The following is an 8,018-nucleotide window of genomic DNA, read 5'->3' as shown; positions in this document are numbered from 1 at the left end:
ATCATCTTTGATTTCTTTCATCAGTGTCTTATAATTTTCAGAATACTGTGATTTTGTCTCCTTAGGTAAGTTTATTCCTAGATATTTTATTCTATTTGTTGCAAAGGTGAATGGGATTGATTTCTAAATTTCTCTTTCTGATTTTTCATTGTTAGTATATAGAAATGCAAGCGACTTCTGTGTATTGATTTTGTATCCTGCAACTTTGCTAAATTCACTTATTAGCTCTAGTAATTTTGTGATACTATCTTTAGGGTTTTCTATGTACATTATATGCCATCTGCAAACAGTGAGAGCTTTATTTCTTCTTTTCTGATCTGTATTCCTTTTATTTCTTTTTCTTCTCTGATTGCTGTAGCTAGGACTTCCAAAATTACGTTGAATAATAGTGGTGAAAGTGGGCACCCTTGTCTTGTTCCTGATCTTAGCGTGAATACTTTCAGTTTTTCACCACTGAGTATAATTTTTGCTGTGGGCTTGTCATATATAGCCATTACTATGTTGAGATAAGTTATATCTATGTTCATTTTTTTTTGAAGAGTTTTAATCATAAGTGGGTGCTGATTTTTGTCAAAGACTTTTTCTGCATTTATTGAGATTATCATGTTTTTTATCCTTCAATTTGTTAATATGGTGTATCACACTGATTGATTTGTAGATACTGAAGAATCCTTGAATCCCTAGAATAAACCAAACTTGATCATGGTGCATGAGCTTTTAATGTATTGTTGAATTCTGTTTGCTAAAATTTTGTTGAGGATTTTTGCATCTATGGTCATCATTGATATTGACCTGTAGTTTTCTTTTTTGTGTGTGTTGTCTTTGTCTGGTTTTGGTATCAGGGTGATGATGGCCTCATAGAATACGTTTGGAAGTGTTCCTTCCTCTGCAATTTTTTGAAAGAGTTTTACAAGGATAGGTATTAGCTTTTCACTAAATGTTTGATAGAATTCACCTGTGATGGTATCTGGGACAGGGCTTTTGTTTTTTGGAGTTTTTTTAGTCACAATTTTATTTCAGTGCTTGTAATTTGGTAGTTCATAATTTCTATTTCTTCCTGCTTCAGTCTTAGAAGATAGACCTTTCCTAAGAATCTGTTCATTTCTTCAACGTTATCCATTTTATTGTCATATAGTTGTTCATAGTAGTCTCTTATAATCCTTTGTATTTCTGCATTGTCTGCTGTAACCTCTCCTTTTTCATTTCTAATTTTGTTGATTAGATTCTTCTCTCTTTTTTTCTTGATGTGTCTAGCTAAAGGTTTTTCAGTTTTGCTTATCTCAAAGAACCAGTTTTATTTTTATTAATCTTTATATTGTTTGTTTCATTTCTTTTTCATTTATTTCTGTTCTGATCTTTATGATTTCTTTCCTTCTGCTAATTTTGGGAGTATTTTTTCTTTCCTTTTTCCAGTTGTTTTAGGTGTAAAGTTAGGTTATCTATTCAATGCTTGTTTCTTGAGGTAGGGTTGTATTGCTATAAATTTCCCTTTTAGAGCTGCTTTGGCTGTACCTCATAGGTTTTGAGTTGTCATGTTTTCATTCTCATTTGTTTCCAGAAATTTTTTGATTTCCCTTTTGATTTCTTCAGTTACCTGTTCATTATTTAAAAAAATATTGTTTAATCTCCATTTGTTTGTGATTTTTACCTTTTTTTTCCCCTGTAATTGATATCTAGTCTTATAGCATTGTGGTCAGAGAAGATGCTTTGATAAATTTCAATTTTCTTAAATTTACTGAGGTTTGATTTGTGACCCAAGATGTGGTCTATTCTTGAGAATGTTCCATGTGCATTTGAAAAGGAGGTGTATTCTTCTGCATTTGGATGGAATGTCCTGAAGATATCAATGAGATCCATTTCATCTAATGGATCATTTAAGACTTGTGTTTCCTTATTAATTTTCTGTTTTGATGATATATCCATTGGTGTAAGTTGGGTGTTAAAGTTTCCTATTATTGTGTTACTGTCAATTTCTCCTTTTATGTCTGTTAGTGTTTTTTTGTGTATTGAGATGTTCCTATGTTGGGTGCACAGATATTTACAATTGTTATGTGTTCCTCTTGGACTGAACCCTTGATCATTATGTAGTGTCTTTACTTATCTCTTGTAATATCCTTTATTTTAAGGTCTACTTTTTCTGATATGAGGATTGCTACTCTAGCTTTCTTTTACTTTCCATGTGCATGGAATATATTTTTACATCCTCTCACTTTCAGTCTATATATGTCTCTAGGTCTGAAGTGGGTTTCTTGTAGACAGTACATATATATGGGTCATGTTTTATTTCCATTCAGCCAGTCTGTGTCTTTTGGTTGGAGCATTTAATACATTTACATTTAAAGTAATCATTGATACATGTGTTCCTATAGCCATTTTCTTAGTTGTTTAGGGTTTTTTTTTTTTTTTTTTTGTAGATCTTTTTCTTCCCTTTTAATTCCTGACTATATATGGACAGGGAGGCCTGGAGTGCTGCAATTCATGGGGTCGCAAAGAGTCAGATATGACTGAGCGATTGAACTGAACTGAACTGATATATGTCCCTGTAACATTTGTTGTAAAGCTGGTTTAAGGAAGTAAGTGAAGTCTTTCAGTCGTGTCCAACTCTTTGTGACCCCATGGACTATAGCCTGCCAGGCTCCTCCATCCATGGGATTTTTCAGGCAAGAGTACTGGAGTGGGTGGTCATTTCTTTCTTTCCTTCCCCTTCTATTTCATTCTTCTACTGAATTCTCTTTACTTGAGTTCATCTGATCTTTTTTTTTTTTTTTTTTTTTTTTTTTTTTTTTTAAAATTTGAAACATAATTTTACTTTTTATTTTTACATTATCTTGTGCAGTATTACATCTCAAAATAACAGAGTGCAGATAAAGGCAAGGTAAAGTACAAAGGAAGATTAACAACAGGTGTCAAAAAAGTTACCTTTATTAAGGCTAAATCCCTGGTTTATATTTTCCACACACATTCACAAAATTACATTCAAATTATTCCTTAGGCCATGAGAAAAGGAAAAAAAAAATCCAGATATTAGGTTTTCATAGAAAGCAAATCTGGATTAATCTAAAAACTATTCTCCTTTCTATTTGTTCTGACTTAAGAAAATTTAGTAAAGGAAGGTTATTTTCTTATTTGAACTAATGTGCATCTCATTAGCTATTGGTATGGTTCCTATTAAGTGGTTAAGACCTCCCCAACATTGGGGTCTCCAATCAGAAGCACAAAAGGCCAGGAAATGGACTTGGCCAGAGTGGTATACAGCACAGCTAGGTAAGGAGCAAGGTTTTTTCTATTTTCTTTCAAAGAAGTCAGCAACAACTCAGTTTTCACTTTGGAGGGGCTGGGATGAGTACCAGCACATCCATATCACTGGGACTGAAGAAAGTGTGGGACATAAACATTTCTATTCCTCTATCACTGCTGATGAGGAAGGAGAGAATTACATAAGATTTCACTGACCCCTAAAATACCTCATCACCTTAGACTTTTAAGAGTGCACTATGGCATGGCATGTGCCTCGCTCGGCAGGGTCCTTGAACCTGCTTCTTAAAGCCATGCCCGAGTCCATAGCACGTGGCCCTTGTGTGGCCCTGTGGTCTGCAGGCTAACTAGAAGACTAGCATGGTAGCCACTTACTGACACCACCTAAAATCTCAATTCTAACTTGACTGAAACTACAAACATTTTAGACCTTAGGGTTGAAAACAGTTGTCAGTTATGCTAAGCAGCTCACAAAATTCCACAGACTACCTTTCATTCCTAAGGAGAAAGTAAATTGGGAAAGTGAAAAGATTTAATACAGTCCTTTGTTTTCATTGCTGAAAATCACTGTGACCTTTGCATTTTCCTGCCATAAACTGGAGTGTTTCAGACCTGAAGAGACAGTATGTATGGCATTCCTTCCCTCAACCCAGGAATTACTTTCTTCTAAGGAACATTATTTCTGCATAAGACATAACTCTACAGCCAACTCTGAGGCCACACAAAGTTGAACAGAAAAAGGCTACATATAAACAGTCTACATTTGTTCAAATAGTATTATGCAAAAGAGAAAAACTCAAATACATACATGACACCAAGACAAACTACTCATTAAAAACAGTTGCTTATGTTAATAAGTGACAATTCAATATTATTCCAGTGTTTAGCTTTGGAAACAATTGTTGTAGCTGTATTCATCATAAAAATAAAATCAAGACATTCACATTTGAGGTTGTTTGTCACACACCACACCATCCCCTAAACCTGGAAGAGACTACAAATTAACTTTCCATGCCGATTACAGAAGTTGACTTTTAAAGCTTCAAGCTATAGAGACAGTATGAAAATCCCATTAGCTTAAATGCTTTATGATTTAGCTTGTTGCATTCTGGTCATAAGAGGCAGACTTTTTTTTAACGATAAAAACCTATTTCTATATGCTTAACTTTTCCCCTGCAGTGTTCTTTTCCTAAAATGTTCAAATGACTTTCAGGTCATCTTTTCCTTCTGATCTCAAAGTCAATTGTCATGTCATTTCTCTCATATAATTTTATTCCAATGTTGAACAAGTATAATTAATGACCATTTGTCAATCTATTAAATATTTTATTCCAATGTTGAACAAGTGTAATTAATGACCATTTGTCAATCTCTTAAATATTAGTATACAGTACAGCAGCTATATTGATCACAGAATTCCAGTTTATTACCTACATATATAACAGTCATCAAATTATACTGTGTTCATATATAAAATGCAAAAACACAAATGTGCTATGTCCTCTCATGTATGTAAAACCTGCATCTTGAGGAAGAAACTTTTAATAATCAACACAGTTTATATATGAATATCTGCCATTCATAAAAATATAACTTATACATTCTATTGTACTATGCAGATCAGGAAAAGGAAGTTACCAAATCAGTTGTGACAATTTAAGATAAAAATTCAAAAACTCATTATACCTTTAAAAAGATCAGCATATGTTGTCTATGTTTTAGATCAGAGTCTGCAATGAAGTCTGATCCACAAAGTTTGAGCTAAAAATTGGTGCTTCTAATGGAATGTTTTTAAGAATTAAAAGACATATAAATGAATTCAAGGCTAACAGAGTAGCTCCAGACCAAAGTGGCTCCATTTTTTAAGAAAGTAAAGTCGTTCTGATGACTAAGCCAGTCTTCTAACCAAATCCTGTCGTCTTGCCCAGTGCACAGCACAGTTCCCCCCTCACTCCCAAATTCTCATGAAATCATTTAAATTAACTGTTAAATAACATCAATATTTACTGCAGTGTGAAACACGGACCATTGTGTATATATACACGTTTTTGTGGAAATATGACTAGGCAGAAAAGATTTGGTTAGATGAAAACAGAATTAAAAGGCTTTTACCATGGATAAACTAGAATGGCTCTGTTGAAAACTTCCATTTAAAATCCCCATCTGAGGCAAGAACCTCTGAAGCCAGGTACAGAGAGAGAATAAAGACTACTGTTAACAAATTGCTTAAGGGGATTTTCTTCTCACTAATTCAAGATCTAAGAACATGTCTACAGTTTACACTGCCTGCCACCTCAGAGATGTGCTCAAGTATCAGGGCTATCTTCCTATGGATAGTCTGCCAGGTCAAGTCCAGTCCTGCTACAGAATGAATGTTTTCCTTCACCTCAGCCAAGTGGATGGCACCCACTGAGGTTCAGTATCAAGTTTGTTAATCAACCTAAGCAGTTCCTGATAGGCTTTATCAAGATCTGAGTTCACAATTGCTGTGTCAAAGTAGTGGCCATTGTTCTGCTCCATCTCTCTAGTCTTCTCAATGATTTCTCTCAACTCTTCAGGCTTTGGATTCTTGCCCTCTTTGGCCAATAATGCCCAAGTCTTTCTTGTGAAGGGGGTGCAATGAAGATAATATATGGTTTCAAGTCTGAGTTCATTAGAGTCTTCAAGGACTGTGTACGAAGACTTAAAAGACATATTTTGCCCGAGTTGATCACTTGGCGTACAGAATCTATACTGGTTCCATACAAATTTTCTCAAATTCACCATGCTCAATGAACTTTCCGGCTGCTATGTCTGCCTCAAACGCCTGCCGTGAAACAAAGTGGTAATCTCTACCAGCTACTTCATGGTCTCGCCGATTCCGAGTTGTATGGGGAACTGCAGATGCAAAGCGGTCTTTCTCCTTGTTCATGAGCCTCTGACGCAGTTCATTCTGGCCACAGTTTTGTGGACCAATCAAAATGATAGGTCTTTTCCCTATTTGCTGGCTGATGATAAAGTGACATTTCCTCATAAGTTAAGATCTCTTCATTGTCATAATCATCATTTTTATTGGCATTATATAAAACCTTTTTCCTCTTCTTTTTATTCTTCTTTGCACACCATAGTTTTCCTGATTTTTCTGGTTCCTTATCTTCTTCTATGGTTTGCTTCATGGCTTCCCTTTGCTGCTGAAAGCTTTTCCCTGAACGAGACCAGCTAGAGGCTGATTATCTTCATCTCCTTCCCTGTAGGCTTGCCACCAATTTGGATCTTCTTGACTGATTACATGAAGTATATCCCCTTTTTGAAAAGATAGACCTAACTCTTGGAACATAAGGGTCATCTGATGGGTCGTAGTCAAAATGAGCCTTTACATGGATCACTGTTTCCTTGGCAGGAGGAGGCTTGATCTGTTGACTGGGAATCAGAACAAATGTCAAAGTACCATGCATATCAGACAACAAGTCAAAACCTCATTGACATCTTTTCCCGGTTTCAATGCCATTAATTTCAGAACTTCATCTCCTTCATGTAACAGACCACTTTTTTTCTGCAGCACCCTTTAACTATCCGACTAATAATGACAGAATCCATTTCATTACGAACTGTAGCACCCAATGGAATATCTTTTTCTATACTGAACTATTTTTACAGTTTCTCCTCCATACTGGCCAACGCTTTCCTCTCTCATCTGTAATAGGCTCTAGCTGCATTTCCTGCTCAGCGACCTTATCATGGGCCAGTAAAGTGCCTGAATATGTGGAGCACTCAGCAGAGCAGTTAATTCTTGTCCTTCCTTCTGGTGAACTGGCTTCAAAACAGTTTGTACCTCCTGTGCAAGATCTTGTGCATTGGAGATAAGAGGAAATGGAGGACTGGCCTTGTTCATGTGTACTGTGACAGCATTGTGTATCTTAAACGCATTCTGGAAATCTTTATTTTGTACAAGTTGTAAAAGCAGTGAAATATCCTCCTGGCTCTGAGAATCTACCAAGGTATGTTGGATATGTTTAAGTGAAGCAAACAAGTCTTCCACTTCTAATATTTTCACAGCATAATGAGGACTTTCTAAGACAATTCCTTCCTCTGTGTCAAATATAGGGTTATCTATTCCAGTTTTTGGAGGAATCTGGGCTAGTTTCTTAAGTCTCATGGAAGAATTAAGGTCAAGTTCTTGTTTTTTCCTTCTTCCTCTACGCCACGCCTCATGTCCTCCTGCTGTTACCGAATACGTTCCAGCTGTGCACTTCTGGCATCATCCTGGTGCCCAAATCTCCAGGGCAGTCAACAGCCATCTCTCGGTGTTCTGATGTTCCTATTATGCAAATCAGAAAGTTCTTGTTGACTCTCTTCTTAGTTCTTTTCTGATTTTTTTTCGCAAAACTCAGACTTTCTTATTACTTCAAAGACACCAATAACCAGCATGCCACTTGTTCCAGAAACCATGAACGGGATTAGGCTTTTCTTTAAAAATGGTTGCGAGGAAGTAAGAACTGTTTGTTTCAAGACTGCAGCGAGGCGAATACCAGCAGCTGAGTCAGGCAGAGAAACGCGACTACATTCCGTCTACCAGAGGAAAGTGTTCCGTGTTCTTCGCCCGCCAAGATCCCGGACCCGCCTGGAGCGAGTCCGGAGAGTTGCGAACCCGAGGCGCTGGGCGCAGGGCAGGCGCCTCCCTGCACCTCGGGCGGGCGGGCAGGCTGAAAAGCTTTTGATTTCTCCATCAATTTTGAATGAGAGCCTTGCCAGGTAGAGAGTAATATTGGTTATAGATATTTCCC

General features: G+C 36.6%; 1 pseudogene; it reads right to left on the bottom strand.

The window, feature by feature from the left end:
* Positions 1-4,758: 4,758 nt before the first annotated feature.
* LOC138991023 (protein PALS1-like) lies at positions 4,759-7,746 on the bottom strand (annotated as a pseudogene).
* Positions 7,747-8,018: the final 272 nt, after the last annotated feature.

This window comes from Bos mutus, chromosome 15, assembly GCF_027580195.1.
Source record: "Bos mutus isolate GX-2022 chromosome 15, NWIPB_WYAK_1.1, whole genome shotgun sequence".
Lineage (NCBI taxonomy): Eukaryota > Metazoa > Chordata > Mammalia > Artiodactyla > Bovidae > Bos > Bos mutus.
This window is presented reverse-complemented; position numbering and strand designations above follow the sequence as displayed.